A 25,715-nucleotide genomic window follows, 5' to 3' on the forward strand; every position below is an offset into this window, starting at 1 on the left:
AAGGCAGCTCATAAAATAAAACACCGCTGGGCCAATAGCTTTCCACGCTCTGACCTGCCCACCTCCATGCAGGTTTGCAGGGGAGGAATCATGTGGCAAAGACAGCACCTGACCAGAAGTCAGGAGATCTGTTTTTAGCCCCAGCTCTGTCACGGATGTGCTGTGTGACCTTGAATGAGTCACTTTCCCTCTCTGGGCTTCAGAGTCCTGCTCTGGCAAAATTCGGGAAAAAAATCCATGTCCTTTCTTTTTAACCCTCTGGTTAAATGTGGTAAGAATAGAGAAACTCCTCAAAACCCCATCTCCTCCTTGAAGCCTTTCATGTTGGATGGAACAAAAGGGAACCCACAGCGTTACCACCACCTCCTGCTCTCCTAGGCTAAACATGCAATATTAATTAGCATCCATTATTCATTTATTGGTTGGTTGATTTCACAGGCTTGTCCAGTGCTGGTCTGTCCTTTCCACAAGTTATATCTGCACGTGAAAACTCCTCTGGGGAGGTCTGTAGGCCTGCCTCATTGCCCTCTATGGTACAGACAGCCTAACAGAGGAGGCTTCTGATGGAGGGAGGGCTCGAAGCTGTCAGTGGGAAGGAAAGTACCATGGAAACTGAGGCTGGTAAGATCTTAATGAGAAAAAGTGCACTGAGGCCAGGTACGGTGGCTCACGCCTGTAATCCCAGCACTTTGGGAGGCCAAGGTGGGCGGATCATGAGGTCAGGAGTTCGAGACCAGCGTGGCCAACATGGTGAAACCGTATTTCTATTAAAAATACAAAAATTAGCCGAGCGTGGTGGTGAGTGCCTGCAATCCCAGCTACTCCAGAGGTTGAGGCAGGAGAATTGCTTGAACCTGGAAGGCAGAGGCTGCTGTTAGCCGAGATCGTGCCACTGCATTCCAGCCTGGGCAACAGAGCAAGACTTTGTCTCGGAAAAAAGAAAAAAAAAAGTGCATTGAGGAGAAAAAAGATGTGAAAAGTGCTTTGAAAAGTGAAAAGTGCTGTGCAAAAGGGAGAAAGTCTTATTCTCTGAGCGGGGCACAAAACAATAAGAGAAAGAGGTGAGAGGAGAGAGAGAGGGAGAGAGAAAGTTTATCTTTGATGAACGTAAGTTTTGCCGACAGAAAATCTAGAAGAAAGCTAGTTTAATTTTAGGAAGCATGGAAGTTGTGTCAATTCCTAAAATAACAGTTTATTTTAGATTACACAGGACAGGGGTGTGTGTGTGTGTGTGTGTTCCACTCTCATTTTTTCAGGGCTTGAGGCTGCTAAGGTCTGAATTCAGCTTTAGGGAAGCCTCAACTCCTAAAGGAGTAAGCCCAGCTCAGTCTTCTCCCTCACCCCTCTCCCCACCCACCTCCTCCCTCTCCCTACCTCTGCCCAATCAGGTCTGACCAGCCATTGCCCTTCCACACTGTCCCCAAGTGGCTCCGCCCCTGTGAAGGCAGAGTCCTCTCTGTGCCCTCTGCATTACACCCTGTCCCCTGTGAACATCCTCTTCCTGCTCTTGCCATCCTCCACCGAATGCCTGCTGCCGAGGAACAGCGAGTGTCCTCTCTCAGTCAGTGTCCTGGTGCTCTGGACTTCACTGCCTTTTCAAAACCTTCCAGGCCTGGGCTTCATTCCATCTACATCAAAGCTCCTGATTGACACACTGAGCCAGGCTAATGTATTAGTAGGGGAGGGGCCAATTGTTAGTCTATCCATCCTAGATTGTCCTTTAAGAGCCTCTTGGGGAATTAGCTTCTTTACATTAAGAAAGTCCTTGTAGGCCAAGCACGGTGGCTCATGTCTGTAATCCCTGCACTTTGGGAGGCTGAGGTGGGGGGCTCACTTGAGCCCAAGAGTTCGAGACCAGCCTGGGCAACATAGGGAGACCCTGTCTCTACAAATAATTTTTAAAAATTAGCTAGGTGTGGTGGCATGCGCCTGTAGTCCCAGCTATCCGGGAAACTGAGGTGGAAGAGGATCGTTTGAGCCTAGGAAGTTGATGCTGCAGTGAACTGTGATTTCAGCACTTTATTCCAGCCTGGTCGAAAGAGCAAGACCCTGTCTGAAAAAAGAAAAAAAAAAAGCTCTGTCTAAAGAGGGGTATTTCATACCACTGTGGTAGACCAAAAACGGAGAAATTTTGGGGTGCATGTAGTTGATGATAATAATAATACCATTATTTTGGCACACCTACTAAGTCCCAGGCACTATGCTAGGTGACTTACGTTCTTTGTCTAATTGCAATAACCCTATGAGGCAAGTGTAATTATCATCATCATCATCATAAATACAACAAAATTAACTGAGTACGTATGTGCTAAGCAGTTCACCTAATTGTCTTGTGAGGTAGGTGCTGTTGCCATGCCCATTTTCCAAGCCGGGGAACCAAGGAACAGATCAAGTAAGCAACTTGCCACACAGCTATTAAGATGAAAAGGCTGAATCTCAAGGGGTTGAGTTACCTGTCCATGTTCACCCAGCAAGCAAGCAACTGAGTGAAGTCAATGTTCCCCCGCCGCACCCACATGCTCATCACACCTCCTTCTGGGGCTACCGGGAAATTCTAGGTTGGGGTAAGGGCAGTTAGGACCAGGACCTGCTGGAGTGGGAGTGGGGGGTGGGGCTTCACCAGCCTGAAACAAACAGCATACCCCTTGCACAGAGGGTGTCCAGCAGTGCTCCACGACCCAGCCCTAGCCACTTGCCAAATGTTCCCTGGCCTTGCTGACCTTTCCCAGCAATCCATCCCTGCCTCTTGCCCTGTCTGGCTCATCAGAATCCCAATTAACCTTTGGCACCCTGTTGGAATGCTGCCTCCTCCAGGAAGCCTTCCTGGATGGCCCTAAACCAGAGCCTTATACTGACCTTCTCCAGAACATTGTCCACTCACTTGGCCGTCCTAGTCAACCTTGAGGTACATACTACCATCTGGCCTCCCCAGCTAGGTGTTGAGTTCCCCCAGGCTCCAATACCTAACATGCAGTCAGTGCTCAGAGAATTCTTATTGCACAAATAAATACTGCATTCAGGCATTGCCCTGGGTCACTGGGGCATGAATTTCAGTGCCTCTGGTGAAGTGTGTGGAGAGGGAAGTCAGGAAGTATAAACATGTGATTATCCCAGGCTCAAACAACGGGAGTAGTAAACTCTGTGGCAAACTAGAGTCTGCATGCCTACCTGAGGGGCTCACATTCAAATTCAGCCACCACCCCCACCCCCACCCCCCCAATCCCTACACATGTAAAGGGCAGGGACCCATTCTGGTCCTGAGCAATCTCACTTCTTTTCCCTTCCTCCAGCTTTATTTTTATTTTTATTTATTTATTTTTTCTTTTCTTTCTTTCTTTTTTTTTTTTTTTTTGTGTGAGATGGAGTTTCGCTCTGTGGCCCAGGCTGGAGTGCAGTGGCGCGATCTCGGCTCACTGCAAGCTCCGCCTCCCGGGTTCACGCCATTCTCCTGCCTCAGCCTCCAGAGTAGCTGAGGCAGGAGCTCACGCCCGCGACCACGACCCGCGACCACGCCCAGCTAATTTTTTGTTTTAGTAGAGACGGGGTTCCACCGTGTTAGCCAGGATGGTCTCGATCTCCTGACCTGGTGATCCGCCCGCCTCGGCCTCCCAAAGTGCTGGGATTACAGGAGTGAGCCACCGCTCTTGGCTCCGGCTTTATTTTTCTACTGTGTGCATACCACTTTAAAATACACTCTTGGTCCTGCGCAGTGGTTCACGCCCGTAATCCCAGCACTTTGGGAGGCCGAGGCAGGCAGATCACCTGAGGGCGGGAGTTCGAGACCAGTCTGACCAACATGGAGAAACCCCATCTTTACTAAAAATACAAAATTAGCTGGGTGTGGTGACTCGCGCCTGTAATCCCAGCTGCTCTGGAGGCTGAGGCAGGAGAATCGCTTGAACCCGGGAGGCGGAGGTTGCGGTGAGCCGAGATCGTGCCATTGCACTCCAGCCTGGGCAACAAGAGCGAAACTCCGTCTCAAAACAAAACAAAACAACAAAGCAACAAAAACAAAACAAAACAAAACACTCTTAGCTGCTGATATTGAGTATCTATCTTCCCTCACACATGTGAACTATAAGACCGCAGAGTTTTGGTCTGTTCTGTCCTCTGCTGAAGCGCAGCCCCTCATCAGTGCCTGATACAGAACAGGCCTTCAATAGGTATGTGCCCCGCTCCTCCCTGCAGCGTCCAGGCTCCAGGCAGCATTCAGGGCTCAAGTTCGGAAGAGTGAAGGCCGTTGAGGGTCCCGTTAGGCCCCAAGCGCCCTAGAGAGCTCCAACGACATGGCCTGCAGTTTGCTTTGGCGACAGCCGGTCCTGCTGGAACTAGGACATGAGGGTTAGCGACCCTGCCCCATGGGGTCACAGGTCAGAAGCTGCGGGCAGGGGTGGGCATCAGTGGGCGACCCTGCCCCATGGGGTCACAGGGCAGAAGCTGCGGGCAGGGGTGGGCATCAGTGGGGCGGTGGTGCAGGGGGTGTCCCTCCCAAGTCAGCTCACACGCACATCTTCAACACACCCACCACACAGGCACCCGCACGCACCAAGGGACGCCGAGGCTTGGGAGAGGAGGAAAGGCCAAGGCGATGGGGAGAGAGGCAGGGACCAATATCCCGGGCTCCGAGCGCACCAGCTGGGAGGGCTGGGGAGGAGGGCGCACGGGAGGGCTCCCGGCACGCGCGGGGCCGCGGGCAGCCCCCAGAAGAGGGAGCCAGGCAAGACTGCTGGGGCAGGGGTCGACTGAAGCAGCGGGGAGCCGGACCCCACCCGCCACCCGCCACCCGCCATCCCCGGCGCCTGCCAAACTGGTTGCTGCCTCCCCGGCAGCCGCGGCGCGTCCACCTGCGCAGCCACCGCGCCGCCCTGCCCGCGCTACCATTGGCTCGCTAAAAATGCCTCTCTAATCTGCGCTGCTCTGTGCACGCCTCCTCCTCATCCTTTCCCCCTCTCCGCCTCGGCTCTGACCTTCCTCCTTCCCGCAGCCCCGGCGAGATCCCAGAGCGACGCGGTGGCGGCGGCAGCGCCAGCCCCCTCCTCCCCCGGGAAGTCGGCCGGACTTGAGGCCGGGCCCCAGACGCCCCGCTTCGCCCCGAGGCGCCGCCGATGGTGCCCGGAGCTCCTGCCCCCAGGTAGGGGGTCTGGCCCTTGAATAGAGGGCGGGGGGGTTGTGTGTGCGGGTGTCCAGTTAGGGAGTGCGTGTTGGAAGTGGGCGCCGGGACTGACATCTCCCTGGGCCAGAGCCCGGCCAGGGTTAGGCAGTTGCCTGGAGAGAAGCGGGTGCGCGTCCGGGGATGACTTCAGGGGACGGAGTTCGCGGGCATCACCCAGGCAGTGCCAGGATGCCCCTGCGCTGGGTCCCTTGGGGGAGCGAGCCGGCAACAGAGGCCCTTACCCCAGGAAAAGAGCCGGAAATAGGTTCCTTGGGAAGCTGGGGCCTGGGCCCGGGCGGTCCGGGTCTCTGGACTGCTACCAGAAGGGGTGGGTGGGCTGGTGCCAGCTTGGTGCATAGGCTATTTATGGATCAGAGTGGGCTGGGGAGAAACACAGCAGCTGATGCCTGTCTGGCTTATGATTAAAGGTATTTCCTTCTGTCCCCTACCCCTTCCCCCACAGCTGGGATGGGAGCGGGGAGAGGGGAGGAGGCAAGAAGGAGGCGATGATGCTAAAAGACCCGCAGATACAGAAGCCATGGGCTGCTGGGCACTGCCCTCCCCTGCAAGCCCCAGGCCACTTGCTGCCTGTTGGAGCCGTCTCTGCCCCTTATTTTCACCTTACAAGAGGCTGTGAAAAGGTTAAAGGGTCATCAGGGTGTAGGAGACATGGTGGCAAACCCAGGAGCTTGGCCAGACCCAGCTTCAAGCCCCAGCTGCCCCTACCCACAACAGCCCAGCTCTGCACCACATAGGCAGTGACACATATGGCCGCTTATTTCTAGGCACAACCATAAATAACCCACATTGCCCCAGCCCCTGGCACAGCTGGGGTGCAAACAGGACTGTCTGTCAGTGATTTTGCTTCCATCCTCCATCCTGGCCTTTCATCACAAGTCCAAATCATCACTCTCAAGCCACCCCCTCCAGCAGCTTCCCTGATACCCCAGGTGAGATCCTTGCCCCCTGCCCTATGTTCTTGGACTGCCTTGTGGCTGGGTTATTTGTCTTGTTCATCTCCTTCTAGACCAGAAGTACCTTCAGGCTGGGAATGTGATTCATCTCTGTCACTGCCCCTGCACCAAAGCAGGGTTTGGCACCAAGAAAATAATTTGTGGAATGAATGACTTAGTGAATGAGTGAAGGTGAACTCTGGGAAATAGCTGGCAACCTGAGGGAGGGGGTTGAGCCCCCTTTTGGGCTTTCTCTCTATTCCCCAGGACCAAAGAGCCACTCAAACCAGGTGGTTCTCTTTAGTAGGCCCTTCCTTTTTTTTTTTTTTTTTTTTTTTGAGAGAGAGTTTCACTCTTGTTGCCCAGGCTGGAGTGCAATGGCACGATCTCAGCTCACCACAACCTCTGCCTCCCGGGTTCAAGCGACTCTCCTGCCTCAGCCTCCCGAGTAGCTGAAATTACAGGCATGCACCACCACACCCAGCTAATTTTATATTTTTAGTAGAGAGGGGGTTTCTCCATGTTGGTCAGGCTGGTCTCGAACTCCCGACCTCAGGTGATCTGCCCACCGTGGCCTCCCAAAGTGCTAGGATTACAGGCCTGAGCCACCACGCCCGGCTAGGCCCTTCCTAAGCCTGGAGTTGATGGGCAGCTATGCCTTTTGGAGGTAGTGTTGCAACCTGCTGGCTCCAGAGGGTCTTATGGGCCCCTGGTTTGAGTGTCCAGGCCTGGTCCTGGCTTGGGGGAAAGCCTGATGTGAAGGTCTGGCTCTCCTCAGGCCGCTGGGTTGGCACTTTCTTCCCGGGGTGCCAACTTTAGACCAGAGTCTCTGCCTCTGTCCCAGCCCTTAGGAAAATCCAGGTCAACGTCAGGGAAGCTGGGAAGGCCCAAGCCAGGCCTTCCTCAGCCTCTAGGGTCTTCATAGCAAGCTCTCAGGGGTCTCATGACCCTAGTGTGTGGAGGAGCAAACCCACTTCAGAGGAAGAGGCTGCCAACAAGGGTTCTGGCCTAGCCACAGGCCTGTGTCTATGAAGGACATAAAGATTTCCAGGCTTAGGAGGGGCTTAAAGAGAACTGTCTGGTTTGGGTGGCTCTTTGGTCCTGGGGAATAGAGGGAAAGCCCAAGAGGGGACTCAACCCCTTCTGTCAGGTTGCCAGCTATTTCCCAGAATTCACATTCAGTCATTCAATCGTTCATTCATTCCACAATGGCCCGCGTTGCTATTTGACAGCCATGCAGTCTCCGTAACGTGGCTCTGCCACCATTCCCACACCCAGGCTGACTCTCCCTTCTTGCTCTCCCTCTGCCCCCTGGCTGCCCTGAGCTGCTTTCAGTTCCTCAAGCAAGTGGGGCTTCTGTCACCTGCAGGCCTTTGCACAGGCTGTTCCTGTCTCCTCCTCTCCCTCTTCCTTCCCACCCGAATCTCTCACCCTCGGGAGTCCATTGAGACTCCTTTTCCCCCCAGAAGCTTCCCCAGCTTGGGCTGGGAGCCCCACCCATGATCCCCTCCCCACAGCCTGGCTGCCTCCCCTGGGAACCCTCCTATCATGCAGTGTCCTCTCCCTGCTGGGCTGTGGGATCTGTGGGGGCAGAGTCTGTGTGCTGTTTCCGGTGGCCCCATGGCCTGGCACAGAGTAGACCCAGCTCTGGCTTGTGGAGTGAGTGAGTGACTCTTGGTCCCATCATCTCCTTTCTCTCCTCACCAATATCAGGACATATTTTGCATTCTTCTCCCATTAGGAGATGAGGGACCCATTCAGAAGTTTGCAGGTATCCCCACAGCAAGAATGAGTTGGTGGTAGAAAGCCTTCCCTGGAGAAGTGAAACTGGCTACAGGTCTGGAAGGACAGAAGGGACAGGAGAGGACATTAGGGGAGGGGGCATTCACTGATTTGGGGGGCCCTCCCTAGGGAACCAGGTGGAGGGGTTGGGGGAGGAGTGGGTATACCAGATAAGAAGGATGCTGCTTGGTTTGGTTTTACATTTTTCTTAAAGAAAAATAGCTTTTATTATTTTTCTTATTACCAAAGTAATATAGGTTTGCTGTGGGCAATTTAGAATATACTGGAAAGCCGAATGAAGGAAGTCCATTAGCCACATCAGACCCACCTACCATGGGCACTTCGTAGCTGGTTTCCAGCCAGGGGCAGGATGGACCAGAGGGCAGGGCTGGGCTGGGGACTTGGGAGGCAGGTCAGAGTCCCAGGAAGTAGCCGTGAGGATTGGCAGGCAGGCAGAGGAGGGGTCCCGGAGCTTCACTGTGGAAAGCAGGGAAGGAAGTGGGATTGGATGAAGGGGAAGTGGACTCTGATGCAGTCCCAACAGGCAACAGGGTGCCCTGGGGCTACAGTGGCCTTTCAGGTCATGCCCATTTGCCTGTGAGAGTCAGGCCCTAGACCCCAGCATCCTGTGCCCATCAGGCACTGGGTTTGGGCGTGCCTTCCTGCAGGTGGCTCTGTAGTAGCAGCAGTCCCTGAAGCATCTGCCCACTGAGGTCGCCTGCTGACAGCACCCACCCCCTGGGGCAACAGATAGTGTTCACCACCAGGAAAGATGGGTTGGGAGGAACCCAGAGGTGGGCTGAAGGGACAAGATCATCTGGAGCCTGGCCTCAGCTGGCTCTGGGGAGACATGACCTCTAATGCCAGGGAAGTTGCTGGTGCCGTTTCCCAAAAGGGAGCGTGTCTGTGGGGAGCAATTTAGAATGTACTGGAAAGCCAAATGAAGAAAACCTATTAGCTGCTTCAGACCCACCTGCTGTGGACACTTTGTGGCTGGTTTCCAGCCAGGGGCAGGGTGGCCTGGAGGGGAGGGCTGGGCTGGAGGCTGGGGTCGGGGGCTCCCCTCCACCCTCCCCTGGGTGCTTACTCTGAAGACTTCAACCTTGGGTGTGAGGGGCTGCAGGATACCTGAAAACTGGGAGGGCAGGGGAGGCCTTGGCTATTATTATTATTATTATTATTATTATTATTTTGAGACGGAGTCTCACTCTGTTGCCCAGGCTGGAGTGCAGTGGCGCGATCTCGGCTCATTGCAACCCCCACCTCCCGGGTTCAAGCAATTCCCTGCCTCAGCCTCCTGGGTAGGTGGGATTACAGGCGCCCACCACCACGCCCGGCTAATTTTTGTATTTTTAGTAAAGACGGGGTTCCACCATCTTGGCCAGGCTGGTCTTGAACTCCTGTCCTCGTGATCCACCTGCCTCGGCCTCCCAAAGTGCTGGGATTACAGGCGTGAGCCACCGCGCCCAGCCTATCTTGGCTATTGTTTTAAAATCACTTGATATTGTTATTATTATTTTCTTTTTAGAGGCAGGGTCTTGCTCTCTCACCCAGGCTGGAGTGAGTGACACCATCATAGCTTGCTGCAGCCTTGACCTCCCGGGCCCAAGGGATCCTCCCACCTCAGCCTCCTGAGTAGCTGAGTGCTACCATGCCCGGCTAATTTTTCAATTTTATTGTAGAGATGGGGTCTTACTATGTTGCCCAGGCTAAAAATAACTTGATATTAAAATGCTGGGTAGGGGCTAGGGTAGTCTTTCTATATAAAATGCAGGATACTCAGGTAATTTTAAATTTCAGAAAAACAACAAATGTGTTTTTGTTGTTTTTTAGTCTAAGTATGTCCCAAACATTGCATAGGACATATTTTTAATAAAAAACTGTATTTGTCATTTATCTGAAATTCAGATTTAACTAGGTGTCCTGAATTTTTATTTTATTTTATTTTTATTTATTTATTTTTGAGATGAAGTTTTGCTCTTGTCTCCCAGGCTTGAGTGCAAGGCTGCAATCTAGGCTCACTGCAACCTCCGCCTCCCAGGTTCAAGCGATTCTCCTGCCTCAGCCTCCTGAATATCTGAGATTACAGGTGCCCACCACCACACTCAGCTACTTTTTTTGTATTTTTAGTAGAGATGGAGTTTCGCCATGTTGGCCAGGATGGTCTCAAACTCCTGACCTCAAGTGATCTGCCTGCCTCAGCCTTGCAAAGTGCTGGGGTTACAGGCATGAGCCACCGCGCCTGGCCCTGAATTTTTATTGACTAAATGTGGCCACTGTAGGCTGGGATAGGGAGGAGTGAAAAGAGAGGGTGAGAATTTTCTCTTCTTGAGTGTGGGGGAAGAATCAATAGATACTTGTTTGAAGTCGACAGTTTTAAAACATTAACACATCCATTTTTAGAAACAGGTGAGATGTTCCAAATTTCCCATCTGTTAACTTTCTATACTGGCTAGAGAGTAGCCCCTTATTTGTGGATTTTGGCTCCTTAGTGCTGCTGAGAAATAATAAAACAATAGTTTTCTCATTTATACAGGTGGGACAAAGGAAGATGTGGTGATCAAGGGTGGAATCACTAAATAGGGTTAATCCATTTAAGAAATAAAAGTCCTCCTCCTAAGAAAGCTCTCATTTGGCAGAGGGCGTGGGAAACTAGAACTCTCACATCAGTCGGGGAGCATACGTTAGCACTGTGTTTTTGGCAACAGCGGTCACAGTTTTGACTTGGCAATTCCACTTTTTGGGACTTTATCCCACAGGTACATTCTGAGCAGGGTGCAAAGATTAGCTGGGCAGAGACAGTCAGTGCAGCGAAGCTAGATGTCTGTCAGGAGGACCAGTGACAAAGTCAAGACCTCTTTGTACGCTGTGATTTCAGGCAGTTGTTCGTTCTGGGATTTAATCAACGGATCTCTGAATGTCGCTGCCTGCCAGGCACCACTTTAGGTGCTTGGGGACACTGAGACAAGATGGGGCAGAGCTTATTACCAGTGTGGAAAGATAGTCACCATGTACTGATAAGTTAAAGCAAGTGGCTTTGTAGAACAATGTGTGTAGTATGATACAATTTTTAAAGTACATGTACATATGTTCCTCTCTGTTCATATTTACATAACAATGTGTAGAAGGCTGCATACCTGATTGTGATTAGATCTTACCTCTGGGGGGAGGCCTATAGCCGGGATGGAGGGAGAATGCGTCCTCTTTATTTCAGCCATTCTGTGCTGTTTGCATTTTATAAACAAATATCATTACTCATGAAGAAAAAAATTAAAACTGCACTTGATGATACTGGGAATCTTTTTCTTAGAAAGCTAAAAAAATGAGTACGTAAACTCCATTCCCCTTAATCTGATGGCATTTGAGTCACATGCTGCCACGTGTGTTTGGAGAGTTTTTATTTGTGGCTGGTTCCTAACTGGTCCCCCTCATGGGCTTATTTCCCCTCTCCCTCCTCCCAGACCTGTGGTGCCTGAAACCTGGCGGGATGGGAAAGGGGGTAAGGTAAGGTAACATCTGGGTATCAGAAGGGCTGCAGAAGGAGTATGGCAGAAGTGGGGTATCTGGCAAAGTGGTGGTTGCATAGCACTGGGGAGTCTTGTAGGGGCACAAAGCAGGGGCCAGGGATCCCTGACATGTGCCAGGCACTCTTTTGTTTATCCATATTTATTAACTCATTTAGTCCTCTTAGTAACCTCATGGGGTTATCCCCATTTTACAGATGGGGCAACTGAGGTTAAGTGACTTGCCTGAGGTCACACAGTGAGTAAGTGGCTAAGCCAGATTCACAGCCATGCAGTCTGGCTCCAGAAGCTGTGCTTGTGAGCCTCTGTGCCTCAGCACCTGTCGTCGAGGAATGGGGATAATCTCTTGTCTCAGAGACTGGAGGCAGGTGTGTTCTGGAAGACTGAAGGAGGGTTGTCTTCTGCAGAAGGCAGACCTGGAAGGAAAGGCTGGTCAGATCCAGAGATGGGGAGGGGGGGTACATTCCAGGCAGAGTGACAGCAGTGACAAAGATGCAAAGGCTAGAATGTGAGTGGTGGGCTCAGGGGCTGGGGAGGAAATCAGCACAGGAACACGAGGGAGGACATGGACCATGAGGCTGGTGGGGCAGCCAGCTTGGATTGCTGCTGCAGGGCATTTTAAATGATTAGCCTCATTGGACCTTGTGGGACAGGTGGCCCAGGGCTGCTTCTCCTTGCAGAGCCTGGCAAAGACCCTGCATCCCTCAGCCCCACTCTGCCCAATCTGGGCATTCCCTGAGGTCACACATTTCATCACTGAGTTCCCGGGGTCTAGCCTTGACCAGCCACTGAGGACAAGAGGGGCTGGAGGGCTGGGGGTTGGGGGTCCAGGCTGAGGTCCTGGCCCTGACACTGACTCACTGAGGGGCCTAGGGCCACTCAACCCCCTCCCTTGGATTCTGTTTCCTCTTCTGTCTTTTATTTGCAAACTTTTTATTGTGAAACATTATAAGCATTTACAGAAGTACAGAAAATGTTATATAACAGTCATATACTCATGGCTTAGCATCAACAGATACCAACATATGTCCAATCTCATCTCAATCAAGATATTTCTCTAAAAGATAAGGACTTTTTCTAACGTAATCACAATACCATTATTATACCTAAGAAGTATTAATTCCTTTATATAGTCAAATATTCACTTAGTATTCACATTCCCTGTTGTCTCAGACATGTCTTTTTGTTTTTTAAATAGTTTGTTTAAATCAAGTTCCAGGTAAGGTTCACACGTTGTGATTGGTTGATATGTCTTAGTCTCTTTCAATCCACAGTTCTCCTCTCCATCTTTTCTTATTCTTTTGCAGTTTATCTATGGGAGAAAGCAGGTGGTTTGTCCTGCTGTGTTTCCTGCAGACTGGATTTTGTTGATTGCATCTCTGTGGTGTTATTTAGTATGTTCTTCTGTCCTCTCTGTAAATTGGGAGTTGCATTTGTCTGTCTCTGACACCTCATCTAGTCATCAACAAGTCCTTCAATTCTACATTCAAAACACCCAGAATCCACCCACTTCTTGTCACCTCCATTGCTGCCTTCCCTTCTCAGCCTCTACTATCCTCTCCTAGATGTTTGCAGCAGCCTCTACCTGGTCTTTCTGCCCCGTCCTTGCCTCACCAGCCAAAGGTCCTTTAAAACTTTAATCAGATCACATCTTTCCTCTGCTAAAGCTCTTCAACGACTCCCCTCCCATTCAGAATAAAGCCCAGAATCCTATAACAGGCTAGATGTGGTGGCTCACACCTGTAATCCCAGCACTTTGGGAGGCCGAGGCGGGCGGATCACCTGAGGTCAGGGGTTTGAGACCAGCCTGGCCAACATGGTGAAACCCCATCTGTACTAAAATTACAAAAATTAGCCAGGTGTGATGGCACACACCTGTAGTCCCAGCTACTCGTGAGCCTGAGGCAGGAGAATCCCTCAAACCTGGGAGGTGGCGGTTGCGGTGAGCTGAGATCATACCACTGCACTCTGGCCTGGGCAACAGAGCAAGACTCTGTCTCAGAAAAAAAAAAAAAAGCCCTATAATTGCCTACAAGGCCCTATGTGATCTGGCTGCCCAATACCTCAGACCTGCTCTCATACATCCCAGCCTCACTGATCCCCAGGTCATTTCTTGGACCCATCAAACACCCTGCCCCAGGGCCTTTGCACTCCTATTCCCTATGCCTGGAATTCTCTTCCCCAAAGGCCTGCATGGCTCATGATGTTCACATCTCCACCCACATCACCCCCTCAGAGAGGCCTCCCAGACCACCTCATCAAAAACAGCCCTCGTTGTCCCCCATCCCCTGATTCTACTTTATCATCTTCATAGCACTTATCCCTGACATTATGTTCTTGTTGGTTTCTTGTCTGTCTCCCTTACCTGCCCAAGCATTCCAGGAAGGCAGAGTTTGGGTGGGGGCAAAGCAGCATGACTGGCCTTCCCCTCCCCCTCACCCCCGCCCACAGAGCTGACCGCCTCCTCCTCTCACATTGCTAGCTCCTCTACTTTCAATGTTTCCTAAAATTAAAAAAAAAAAATTTTAAAAAACACGTATTTGTGCCTAGTGTGTCATTGTTTACAAAATACTTCCTGTCTCAGGTCTGGTCTTCTAGAAGCAGAGCTGAAACAAGGATTCCCAGGCAAATGATTTATTGCAGGCATGCTCATATTAGAGCAGGAAAAGTTTGCTTACAGCTAGGATCCCACGGAGAGTTCTAGATTATGAACAGCCAGTCTCACAGGGTTACCTTCCTCCAGACAAGGGGTCAGGCCTTTGTAGCCCCTTAGCGGGTGGTCATTGTCTGCAAGCTGCTCCCCGGGAAGGGCCTAGCCTCCCCCTGCATCTCCAGATGAGGCAGCTCCTATAAGCCGAGGGCAGCTCTCAGGGGAAGAGGGCAGCTGTGAGCTGTTATCAGCCAGCACCCACAGCTGCTGAGAGATGGGTACCCCACCTGATAGAACGACACTGGCAGTACCCCCTCTACTTCCATATCCATTTCTGCTTTGAGCCTTGCCACAAGCCTGTGGGGATGGTATTAATTAATGATCATTATTCCCATTTCCTAGAGGAGGAAGCTGAGGTTCTTAGGGCTGAAATGACTTGCTTGAGGTTGCACAGCCAGGAAAGGGTTAGATTTAAGATCAAATTCTTACTCGGGATCCTCTGATTAGCTGACAAATCGTCTTAGTGGCTGCCGGTTTGTAGTTTTACTCTCACGCATTTATCCTTTTGAATGTTAAATGAATATGTATTGCATGTGGTGTGCTGTGTGCTGAACTAGGCACCAGGCCATTCAGCAGTGAATGACATACACTTTGTCCTTGTCCCTGGAGTTGCCAGTCGGTGTATCTGACCAGTATTTAGCCGCCACCACCATGATTACCCCTACTGAGCCCTCAGGAGTCCCAGCTTCCATAATGACAACACGATGTCTGTTGAGCATGAACTATGTGCTAGCACTGTGCCAGGCTCCCCTTTACCTTCACAGCACCCCATCTTCAGATGGGTAAGCTGAGGCTGCAGAGGGACTTGCAGCTCCCAGCAGCTGATGTCTCTCGGCAAGCATGTGATAGAGCTGGGATTCGAAAGCACGGGGCTGAATTTGGCTCTCCCACTTCCTGCGGCCCCTTCCCCAGCCTTCCCCACACTCCCTCCCCCATCCACCAGCAGGATATCTGGTGTCACCTCTATCATCAGCTCCATCGGACACTAGGCTGCCACTGCTGCCTGCTCCCCGGGTGTTGGATGACTGGCCGCCATCTCACCTGCCCCACTTGGCCCTGCCCCAGATGGGGCACCTCTGATAGGAGGCTTCCCCTACCCTACAGGGCCCAGGATCCCTGCCTCTGCCCCCTTGCCAGCCCCTTGTCATTGGCCCTGACAGCTGGGTGGGCCTTTCTGCCAGCCCCAGCATGGCCTGGGTGTTGGTGGCCCCTCCCCCTTGCACCAGCTGGCCTGGTAAGCTGCAAAGATGGCTTGGCTCGGCTTGGGGGCCCCTGGACAGGGCCGGGGGCAGGTGGCAAATCACAGCAGACTTCCTTCTTTCCTGCCAAACAGGGCCAAGACAATCCTGACAGGGAGCAACCAAATCACAAAATTGCCACCTGAGGAATGTAAGGGTGGAGAGGGCACCCCCCAGGACTGCCTTGGTAATGGGCATCTATGAGGCAGTAGCTCAGGGGTGGGCACTCCAGGCCTGTGTCAGCTCGGGATTTCCCTCTTCTCCCTAGGACCCCCTCGTTCCCTGGCCCTCAGGCCTCTCTGACCATTGCTCATTTGGGCTGTGGCAGAGGAGGCCAGCACTCTGTTCCAAACCTCAGCCCTGAGGGCTTCCTCCAGGGGCTGCACTGAGGGACTGTGCCTCTCTTGGCAGAACTTCAGGAATCTTTGTGTGAATTTTGTATGCGAAACATATGCAAATAAGCATGTCCAGGCCAGGCATGGTGGCTCATGCCTGTAATCCCAGCACTTTGGGAGGCCAAAGCGGGAGGATCGCTTGAGTCCAGGAGTTCATGACCAACCTGGGCAACATAGGGAGATGCTGTCTCTATTTAAAAAAAAAAAAAAAGAAAAAGAAGAAAGAAAGAAAAAGAAAGAAAGAAAGAAATCAAGAAAGAAAGAAAGAAGAAAGAAAGAAAATCATGTCCATCTCACTGTGGGTGTGGCCTGCTGGGGTGCTGTGGTCCGCAGGGAACAGGCATTCCCTGCAACAGCTGGGGGACCAGGGGCACAGAAAGATGAGGACCCCTGAGGGCTCTGGCCATCTCATCTTTACTGCAAGCTCAAATCCGATTTCCATCATATTTTCTCCTCTCTAGATGGTTTTTTTTTTCTAATTTGATCATTTTGTTTGCATTTATGAGCTAGACTTCTACAAAGAACTATTCCTCTTCACCTATTTTGTTGTTCTGAAACATGGTGCATACTGGAGGATAAAAGCTCCATTCCTTTGCTTTATCCTTTTTTTCTTTGTTTGCTTTTTGAGACAGGGTCTCACTCTGTTGCCCAGGCTGGAGTGCAGTGGCATGATCTTGGCTTACCGCAGCCTCAACCTCCTGGGTTTGAGCAATCCTCACAACTCAGCCTCCCCAGTAGCTGGGACTACAGCTGTGTGCCACCAAGCCTGGCCATTTTTTTTTTTGTAGAGACAGGGTCTTCCCATGTTGCTCAGGCTGGTCTTGAACTCCTGGGCTCAAGCAATCCTCCCGCCTCAGCCTCCCAAAGTCCTGGGATTACAGGCATGAGCCACCATGCCTGGCCCCTTTATCCTTTTTTTTTTTTTTTTTTTTTTTTTTTTTTGAGACAAAGTCTCGCTCTGTTGCCCAGGCTGGAGCTCAGTGGCGTGATCTTGGCTCACTGCAACCTCCGGCTCCCGGGTTCCAGCGATTCTCCTGCCTCAGCCTCCCGAGTAGCTGGGACTACAGGTGCATGCCACCGTGCTCAGCTAATTTTTTGTATTTTTAGTAGAGATGGAGTTTCAGTATGTTGGCCAGGGTGGTCTTGAACTCTTGACCTCATGATCCACCCTCCTCGGCCTCCCAAAGTGCTGGGATTACAGGCACGAGCCACCACGCCGAGCCTATATATCTTCTTTTTTTTTCTGAGATGGAGTCTCACTCCGTCACCCAGGCTGGAGTGCAGTGGCATGATCTCAGCTCACTTCAACCTCCGCCTCCTGGGTTCAAGTGATTCCCCTGCCTCAGGCTCCTGAGTAGCTGGGATTGCAGGCACGCGCCACCACACCTGGCTAATTTTTGTATTTTTAATAAAGATGGGGTCTCACTATGTTGGTCAGGCTGGTCTCAAACTCCTGACCTTGTGATCCTCCTGCCTCGGCCTCCCGAAGTGCTGGGATTACAGGCATGAGCCACCACGCTCAGCCTATTTATCCATTTTTAAAGAAATGAGTTGGTGCTGTAGCAACCTCCAATGGTGACCAGTGAATATTTTTTTAAAAATATAAACATATATAAAATAGGTTGTACATTTGTCTTAGTCTTTTTTATGTTGCTATAACAGAATACCTGAGCCCAGGTAAATTAAAAGGACAAGGAGCTTATTTGGCTCACAATTCTGGAGGGTGAGAAGTCCAAGCAGCATGGGGCTGGGTCTGCTCGTCTTCTGGTGAGGACCACCTGGCTACATTCTAATACAGCAGGAGCAGGTGCCAGAGCGACAAGTGGGCAAGTGCAAAAGAGACACAGACGAGAGGCTGGGCTCACTTTATAATAGCCTGCTCTCATGGGAACTAATCCGTTCCCACAGCGCTCCAGCAAGGTGGCATTAACCTAGTCATGAGGGCAGTGCCCCGTAATCCAGACACCTCTCACTAGGCCCTACCTCCCAACACAGCCACATTGGGAATCAGATTTCAACATGTGTTTTGGAGGGACACACTCAAACCATGGCAACATTTTAACAAATTTAATACAAAGCCAATGTCTCCATCATGTAGGTAAAAAAAATCAGAACATTGCCACAGCACCAAAGGACCCCCTCAGACCTTTTCCCGTCACAAGCCCCTCCCTCCCCGACTGGAACCCAGCATTCTAAATAGTTAGGGTTATTCACTGCTCTGTTTTTTTTTTTTTTTTAACCAGGTAAGTATGCATCCAAAACCAAAGAGTTCTGTTTCTTTTTGAATTTTCTGATTTTTCTTTCTTTCTTTTTTGAGACAGGGTCTTGCTCAGGCTGGAGTGCAATGGCACGATCTTGGCCCATTTAGGCTCAACCTCCTGGGCTCAAGCGATCCTCCCATCTCAGCCTTCTGAGAAGCTGGGACCACAGGAGTGCACCACCATGCCCAGCTATCTTTTAAATTTATTTTTATTTTATTTTATTTTTTAGAGAGATGGGGATTCCCTCTGTTGCCCAGGCTGGACTTGAACTCCTGGGCTCAAGTGATCCTCCTGCTTCAGCCTCTCAAAGTGCTGGGATTACAGGCAGGAGCCACCACACTTGGTTTTTTTGAATTTTAAGTAATGAATTATGTATTCATTAAAGTCTGTTCTTTTTTATTTTATTTTTAATTTTATTATTATTATTACTTTTTGAGACAGAGTCTTGCTCTGTCGCCCAGGCTGGAGTGCAGTGGTGCAGCCTCAGCTCACTGCAACCTCTGCCTCCTGGGCTCAAGTGATTTTCCTGCCTCAGCCTCCATAGTAGCTGGGACCACAGGCGCACGCCACCACACCCAGTAAATTTTTGTATTTTTAATGGAGATGGGGTTTCACCATGTTGGCCAGGCTGGTCTCGAACTCCTGACCTCAGGTGATCCACCCACCTTGGCCTCCCAAAGTGCTGGGATTACAGGCATGAGCCACCCCTCCTGGCATCTAAAGTTTGTTCTTTTTTTAAACTAACATTTTCTTTTTACCAGGATCCAGGTTGTTATTTGTAGCATCAGTCCTTTCATTTTCTTTTCTTTCGTTTTTTTTTTTTTTTTTTTTTTTTTGAGAAAGGATCTCACTCTGTCATCCAGGCTGGGGTGCAGTAGTACCATCACAGCTCAGTGTAACCTCTGCCTCCCGGGCTCAAATGATCCTCCCACCTCAGCCTCTCGAGTGGCTGGGACCACAGGTGTACACCACCACACCCAGCTAATTTTTAAACTTTTTGTAGAGATGGGGCGCTCCCTATTTTGCCCAGGCTGGTCTTGAACTCCCGGGCTCAAGCAATCTGCCCACCTCGGCCTCCCAAAGTGCCGGGATTACAGGCATGAGCCACTGTACCTGGCTCATTTTTCATTATATAGAATAGTTTCTAATATGTGAATAAACCATGTTATACTTGTCCAGTCTGTTTACAGACATCAGGGTTTTTTTCTGATTTGTGTCTACTATGAAAAGTTCTGCTGGCTTCCATGAAGGGATAAGATAAGAAGTACTTAAAAAAAAAAGTTTCTGCTCTATACATATCCCCAGGTAAACATATGCATGCAGTTCTCCAGGGTTTATGCAAAGGAATGGAATCACTAGGTCAGAGGGTATGTGATCTTCAACCTTATAGATAATGTGAAACTGTTTTCCAGAGTGCTTGTACCAAATCACACCTACACAAAGCAGTGTGTGCAGAATCCCAATGGTCCACATTCTTGCAGGTATGTGGTTACTAGCAGACTTTTTTTCTTTTCTTTTTTTTTTTTAGAATTTAGTTTTCATTATCATTATGGATTATTATAAATTTGATGTGTTTTAGCACTTGCAGTCATTATTCTCAGTAATGCTCAAATTGTCTCATCTTTGGCCAGTGGGAACTTCTTCAAGTGGACTCTTTTTTTTTTAGACAAGGTCTCACTCTGTTGCCCAGGCTGGAGTGCAGTGGCCTGATCTCAGCTCACTGCAACCTCCACCTCCTCGGGTTCAAGTGATTCTTCTGCCTCAGCCCCCCGATTAGCTGGGACTATAGGCGTGCATCACCATGCCTGGCTAATTTTTGTGTCTTTAGTATCTTTAGATGGGATTTCACTATGTTGGCCAGGTTGGTCTCAAACTCCTGATCTCAAGGGATCCAGCCTCCTTGGCTTCCCAAAGTGCTGCGATTACATGCGCAAGCCACCTCGCCCGGCCTCTGACATCTTTTTCATATGTTCACACGGGTCTTTGAAAATGCCCTTGCTTGGCCGGGCGCGGTGGCTCACGCCTGTAATCCCAGCACTTTGGGAGGCCGAGGAGGGCGGATCACGAGGTCAGGAGATTGAGACCACGACGAAACCCCGTCTCTACTAAAAATACAAAAAATTTGCCAGGCATGTTGGCGAGCGCCTGTAGTCCCAGCTACTAGGGAGGCTGAGGCAGGAGAATGGCGTGAACCCGGGAGGCGGAGCTTGCAGTAAGCCGAGATCGCGCCACTGCACTCCAGCCTGGGCGACAGAGCGAGACTCCATCTAAAAAAAAAAAAAAAGAAAAAAAAGAAAAAAGAAAATACCCTTGCTTTCTGGTGTGAAGATGTTCCACGTTCCTCAGAGAGCTGGACTCAGCCAGCTCTCCAAGGAACTGTGGATCTTTTATATAAACACATTTTTTTATTGAAATACGATTCATATACCATAATATTTACTCTTTTCAAATGTACACGTCAGTGGCTTTTAGTATATTTACACAGTTGGGTAACCACTATCTAATTCCAGAATATTCCATAACTCCAAAAAGAAACTCCATATCCATTAACAGCTACTTCCCAATTCCCCCTCCCTCAGCTCTGGAAACCACCAAACAACCTTCTGTCTCTATAAATTTGCTTATTCTGGAAGATTCATATAAATTGAATCATATAAGCCTTTTGTGACTGGCTTGTTTTTTTGTTTTTTTTGTTTTTTTTTTTTGTTTGTTTTTTGTTTTGAGATGGAGTTTCACTCTTCTTGCCCAGGCTGGAGTGCAATGGCATGACCTCGGCTCACCACAACCTCTGCCTCTTGGATTCAAGCGATTCTCCTACCTCAGCCTCCTGAGTAGCTGAGATTACAGGCGCCAGCCACCATGCCCGGCTAATTTTGTGTTTTTAGTAGAGACGGGGTTTCTCCATGTTAGTCAGGCTGGTCTCGAACTCCCGACCTCAGGTGATCTGCCCACCTCGGCCTCCCAAAGTGCTGGGATTATAGGCATGAGCCATTGCGCCTGGCCTGTGTTTTTGCGTTTTTGAGAAGGAGTCTTGCTCTGTTGCCCAGGCTGGAGTGCAGTGGTGTGATCTCAGCTCACTGCCATCTCCACCTCCTGGGTTCAAGAGATTCTCCTGCCTCAGCCTCCCAAGTAGCTGGGATTACAGGCACGCACCACCCTGCCTGGCTAATTTTTGTATTTTTGGTAGAGATGGGGTTTCACCACGTTGGGCAGGCTAGTCTTGAACCCCTGACCTCAGCTGATCTGCCTGCCTCGGCCTCCCAAAGTGCTGGGATTACAGGTGTGAGCCACCGCACCCAGCCTTGGCTTCTTTCACTTAGTATAATGTTTTTAAGGTTCATCCCCCTTTGTAGCATGTAACTACTGCATTCCTTTTTATGGCTGAATCATATTCCATTGTATGAATATACTACATTTTGTTTATCCACTCATCCATTGATGGACATTTGAGTTGTTTCCACTTTTTTGGGTTTTTATGAATAATGCTTCTAAGAACATTTCTATGTAAGTTTTTGTGTGAACATATGTTTTCATTTCTCTTGGATATATACCTAGGAGTAGAATTGCTGGGTCATATGGTAACTCTATGTTTTTTTGTTTGTTTGTTTGTTTGTTTTTTTGAGACAGAGTTGTTGCCCAGTCTGGAATGCAATGACATGATATCGGCTCACTGCAACATTCCCCACCTCCCGGATTCAGTCAGTTCTCCCTACCTCAGCCTCCCGAGTAGCTGGGATTACAGGCACCTGCCACCACGCCCAGCTAATTTTTGTATTTTTTAGTAGAGACGGGGTTTCACCATGTTGGCCAGGCTGGTCTTGAACTCCTGACCTCAGGTGGTCTGCCCAGTTTGGCTTTCCAAAGTGCTGGGATTACAGATGTGAGCCACCGCGCCCAGCCAACTCCACGTTTAACCTTTTTTTTTTTTTTTTTTTTTTGAAACAAAGTCTCACTTGGTGGCCAGGCTGGTCTTGAACTCCTGACCTCAGGTGGTCTGCCCAGTTTGGCTTTCCAAAGTGCTGGGATTACAGATGTGAGCCACTGCGCCCAGCCAACTCCACGTTTAACCTTTTTTTTTTTTGAAACAAAGTCTCACTTGGTGCCCAGGCTGGAGTGCAGTGGCACGATCATGGCTCACTGCAGCCTCGACTTCCTGGGCTCAAGTGATTCTCCCACCTCAGCCTCCCAAGTAGCTGGGACTACAGGCGTGAGCAACCACGTATTTTTAGTAGATACGGAGTTTTGCCATGTTATCCAGGCTGATCTCGAACTCCTGGGCTCAAGTAATCTGCCCACTTTGGCCTCCCAAAGTGCTGGGATTACAGGCGTGAGCCACCACGCCCGGCCCAGACTTTTTGAATTCTAGAAGTCAGCCTAAGGTCCCATCCAATAGCCTCTGAAGCTCTGGACAAAGGACCTTGGGATGTAGGACCAACCTTGCCCAATCCCTTCATCTTACAGTAATGCTGCGGGACAGAGGAGGGGAGTGGCTTGTGCAGGGCCACGTAGCCGGTGGGCACCAGAGTTGGGTCCCAGTTCAGTTCCTACTGCTCCTCTAGGGGTCCTCACCCCAGCTGGTCGCATGTGCTCCAACCTCCAAACTCCACCGCTCCCTTTACGTGGTTTCTGGCGCCCGGATCTGTGGCTCTTAGCCACAGTCTCTCTCCTTCAAGGACTTTTTTTTTTTTGAGACAGAGCTTCACTCTTGTTGCCCAGGCTGGAGTGCAATGGTGCAATCTTGGCTCACTACAACCTCCGCCTCCTGGGTTCAAGTGATTCTCCTGCCTCAACCTCCCGAGTAGCTGGGATTACAGGCATGTGCCACCATGCCCGGCTAATTTTGTATTTTTAGTAGAGACGGGGTTTCTGCATGTTGGTCAGGCTGGTCTCAAACTCCCAACCTCAGGTGATCCACCTGCCTCAGCCTCCCAAAGTGTTGGGATTACAGGTGTTAGCCACCGCACTCAGCCCCTTCAAGGACTTTATGGGCTGCCCCAGCTGAGAGAGGGGACTTGTCCTCCTAGTATGAGCTCCTGTGGCACTCAGGAGGTGGGAGGTGGCACCTGGACAGATTGTCTATGGTCAAATTTGGGAAATTTGCTTTTGAGTTCAACTCAGGTAAAGGGTGCTCTTTAGGGTAGGCCTCATCAGGGCCTTTAACATGCTGCTGTGTCCTGTGAACGTCAAGACATTTCATTGCCAACATTTAGAAGCAATCAAGATGTCCTTCAATAGGCAAATGGTTATATAAACTGTGGCACATCCTGGCAATGGAATATTATTCAGTGTTCAAAATAAATGAGCTATCAAGCCATGAAAAGGCAAGGAGGAACCTTAAATGCATTTTACTAAGTGAAAGAAGCCAATATGAAAAGGCCTCACACTGTATGATTCCAACTAGATAACATTCTGGAAAAGGAAAAACTATGGAGATAGTGAAAAGATCAGTAGTTATCAGAGATTGGGGTGGGCAGGGAGAGGTAAATAGGTAGAAAGCACAGAGGATTTTTAGGGCAGGGCAACTTTTCTGTATGATACTACAATGGTAGATACATGTCATCAACATGAGTCAAAACCTATAGAATATACACCACCGAGAGTGAACCCTAATGTAAACTATGGACTCTGGGTGATAATGACGTATCAATGTAGGTTCATCGGTGCTAACAAATGTACCACACAGATGCACGGTATGGACAGTAAGGGTGGCTACTGTGTGGGTGGGAGGGGGTGTATGGGAACTCTCTGTACTTTCTGGTCAATTTTTCTAGGAGCCTAAAACTGCTCTAAAAAATAAAATCTATTAATTAAAAAAATATATATATATCCTACACACACATATATATTAGGAAGTGATAAGTGTTACAAAGGAAAAATAAAGCAGGGGTGAGGGTTTAAGTAAGGGGTGAGGGGCATGGGCTGGCTGTTCTGGATGGGGCAAAAGTGGGGGTCAGGATCATGAATCAGAGACTTAAAGCAAAGGAAATGCACCCTGCAGATGTCAAGGGAGGAGCATCTCGGGACAGGAAGCTGCAGGTGCTAGCCCCGACTCAGGGAAGAGGAAGCACAGGGGGTCTGGAGTGGAGTGAGGTGTGGGGAGTGGTTGGAGGTGAGGATGAGTCAACAGGTTGGGGCCCAGAGGCACGGTGATCCTGTTCTCAGATTGGTGAGTCACTCGCTGGAGGGTTTCAGCAGGGGTGTGATGTGTCAAAATTATATTTATGTTTTTATTTTTCAATTTTAAAAAAAGCCAGTCAAATTTAGCAGTGGGGGGTTGTGTATCAACTTTAGTGACATTATTTATGTTTTAAAAAGATGACTGCAGCTGCCGTCTGGCAGATAGACAGTAGGGGGCGAGGGTGGAAGCAGGGGGCTCATTAGGAGGCCACGTAGCCTTCTGGGTGGGAGAGGGGCTGGGGCAGACCCTGGCATCTGTGGCCGACAGGTGAGAGGTGGCTGGATTCTGGGTATATTTTGAAGGGAGAGTCAGCAGGGTGTGGGGTGTGGGAGATTCCTGAGTTCTTGGGTGAACAGTGGTGTTGTGTCCTGAGATGGCGAAGGCCAGCGTTGGAGCAGGCTAGGGGGCAGTCATCTGGAGACATGTTAAGTTGGCCTGTCCCACATCCAAGTGGGGCCGTTGAGGAGGTGGGTGGATTTGTGAGGCTGGAGTTCAGGGGGATCTAAGGCCACTGCCCCGATGAGATCCCAGAGGGAGTAGACGTGAGTGGAGAAGAGGCCCCAGACCTGAGCCCTGGCCATGTGAGGGCCCACCCAGGGAGACGGAGGTGTGACACAGAGTGGGAGTGTGGTGTCTGAGGAGCCTAGAGGCGGACAGCATGCTGCCAAGGAGGAGGACTGGAGACTGGCCATGGAGGTCAGTGGTGGCTGGTGAGGGCCAGAGGCCGACTGGAAAGGCTTCGGAGGGAGTGGAGATGGAGAGGATGGACAGGCCTTTCCAGGAGTGTCCTCTGCCACCAGAGGGAGGAGACACATGGGCCTGCAACGTGGCGGGCACTGGATGGTCTACAGGGCCCTTTTGACTTTCTCTTAAATGAGAGAAACAACAGCATGATTCTCTCTGGATGGGAAAGATTCCCATGTGAGGGAAAACCCATCATTCGGGAGAGGGGAGAGCACATCCCAGCCCTGCAGCAGGAGTGCCCAGACTAGGGGGTGAGGGATGGAGGGACAGGGGGCTTGGGAACCCAGGAGGAGGGAGGCAGGGCCTAGGGGTGGGGTGAGGTGGGTTTGGGGCCACAGTGTCTCTAGGTGCCTCCCTTTTTCTCAGAGCCCAGCTGTCAGCTGAGAGGGAGGGAGGAGGAGGTGTTGTAAAATATTTGTCTCCAATGTGGTTCTCACAGCTACGGGTGAAGTAGGTGCCATCACCCCCTCTTTGCAGGTGACAAAACAGGAAGGGGGCCAGGTAAGTTGCCAGCTAGGGCAGGACTGAGGTTTGAACGGGGCCTGGAGGGCACGGGGTATGGAACTGGGATTCGACTACATCCTGCCCCTCCCGCTTCCCATTTCAGTCCAGTGCTGCACTAGCAGGGAGGACACTGGGGTCCAAACAGGGAAAGTGATGTCCCAAGGCCAGACCGCGAAAAGGTGACGCTGCCATCACTGGTCCTCTTCCTCCCTCCCCTAAGTTCTATGGGCACAACACACCTGAGCCACTCTGTTCCCACCCCTACCCCTGTCAC

General features: G+C 50.5%; 1 protein-coding gene across 1 annotated transcript in view; it reads left to right on the plus strand.

Moving 5' to 3' along the window:
- Window positions 1-4,918: 4,918 nt before the first annotated feature.
- PACSIN1 (protein kinase C and casein kinase substrate in neurons 1) overlaps window positions 4,919-25,715 on the plus strand; it is a 69,764-nt gene continuing 48,967 nt past the window's right edge. Inside the window, exon 1 of the mRNA XM_054492773.2 lies at window positions 4,919-5,131. The gene's annotated coding sequence lies outside the window, so the exon portion shown is untranslated. The remainder of the gene's footprint in view (window positions 5,132-25,715) is intronic.

The sequence above is a fragment of the Pongo pygmaeus genome, chromosome 5 (genome assembly GCF_028885625.2).
Source record: "Pongo pygmaeus isolate AG05252 chromosome 5, NHGRI_mPonPyg2-v2.0_pri, whole genome shotgun sequence".
NCBI classification, from domain to species: Eukaryota; Metazoa; Chordata; class Mammalia; order Primates; family Hominidae; genus Pongo; species Pongo pygmaeus.